The sequence below is a fragment of the Austrofundulus limnaeus genome, unplaced genomic scaffold (genome assembly GCF_001266775.1).
Source record: "Austrofundulus limnaeus strain Quisiro unplaced genomic scaffold, Austrofundulus_limnaeus-1.0 Scaffold16, whole genome shotgun sequence".
Taxonomy (NCBI): Eukaryota; Metazoa; Chordata; class Actinopteri; order Cyprinodontiformes; family Rivulidae; genus Austrofundulus; species Austrofundulus limnaeus.
The window spans coordinates 734,205-735,799 of NW_013952418.1; positions in this window are offsets into that span (position 1 = coordinate 734,205).

Consider the following 1,595-nt stretch of genomic DNA (forward strand, 5'->3'; position numbering starts at 1 on the left):
GAAGAACAGAAATTGGCCAATAGTTTGAACCTTCTGTTGGATCACCAGATTTAAAAATGGGAGTAATCTGAGCAAACTAATAGAWTGTTAGTGGAATTTTGTAATTACCGGTAGGTATCGTGATGCATCTCGATAATCCAGGCAGGAAAAAATAGTTGATCAGGTTCTCTGGACGAGTTCTTCTAGGAACTAGGATTTTACATTTAAAATGTGAGCCTAATAATGAAAGTGACATTTTTTAACACTTTATTTCACTTGAAGCCCTCATTCGAACACGAGTGGTGTTTTGTTTCTAAAAACAGAGAAAAGTCCGGGGGGAAACGGGGCAGGGTGGTATCTAAAAACTGTTTGCCTTGTCATTTTTAATCCCCTCTGTCCTCGCCATCCCTCTGTCCAACCTCGGGCGGACATTTCCCTGTTATTCACTCTCAGGTTATGGTTTTAGATTGAGGGCAAAGCCCGAAGACTGCTGTTTGTTTTGAGGGAATCCAATGTCAGAACAGATGTAGCCGGGACCAGGATTGTTTGCAGAGTTAATGGTAGTTTGATGATGTCATTCTCAGTGACCTGGAGAGAAATTGACCCCTGTTGTGTGAGTGTTTTTAAAATGCCACCTGCACAATTATGGTTGGAGTGTCCCTGGACTGGTGCACGTGGGGTTTGTTTTATCTGAAGCAGTCTCTTTCTCTCGCGCGCACGCACACGTAACGCTGCTACAGTTTGATTTGTTGACCCATACCTCCACATCTTCAGAAAACATGTTCGCTGAATGTCAGYAGAAATTAAGTTCCCCGTGGTGGAGAGGGAATAATTTATTCATCATGAGCGAGTTCAGCCTTTCACTGCAAGTCTTTTTTTACAGAATATTACTGGTGTAGATGGATTGTTTCATCAAAAATATGTTTTAATTATATTTACACATGCAGGGACACCGATAGAAAGAGTTATCCTAATAAAGGAACCCATTAGAGGATAAAATTTCATCATGTGTCTGAAGAAGATCAGTTGAAACCTTTCCTGCTCAGTGATGAGGTTGATTGTTACCAGAGATATTTTTTAAAGCAGATTAAAACAAAGAGAAGATCCTCTGGAGAAATGTATAATTTATTGTGTAATTTATGCTCTGGACTATCTGATTGTTTGAAGAATGATGAATCTGTGCTCAGGTTTGGTCCAGAGGTTGGGTTTGACTCGTCAGGCCTGATAAGTCACGTAAGTTCTTTCATTTCTCGTTCCAGGTGAAAAATTATTTCACACTCCAACTGATTTATTACAGTTATAATTAAAGACTCTGTCACAGTCGTATTTTTTACGGTGAAATACTGGAAACTGTAGCTGACAGTATTTTACAATATCTCGGTTTTAAGGGAAATTCCTGCAGCCGCAGCTTCTGGTATTATACTGAATATTGCACAGTTTTTACAGCCATGTATGYCTTTTTATGATGAAATTGGGGCAATCACAACTTTCAATATTTCAGTGTAAATTCCATAACTTTTAATMATACGTCTTACTGTTTTATTCTAGATTTTACGGTAAAGTTTGAGTAACCACAGCTGCCAGTATTTTACCATATATGGCACAATATTTATKGT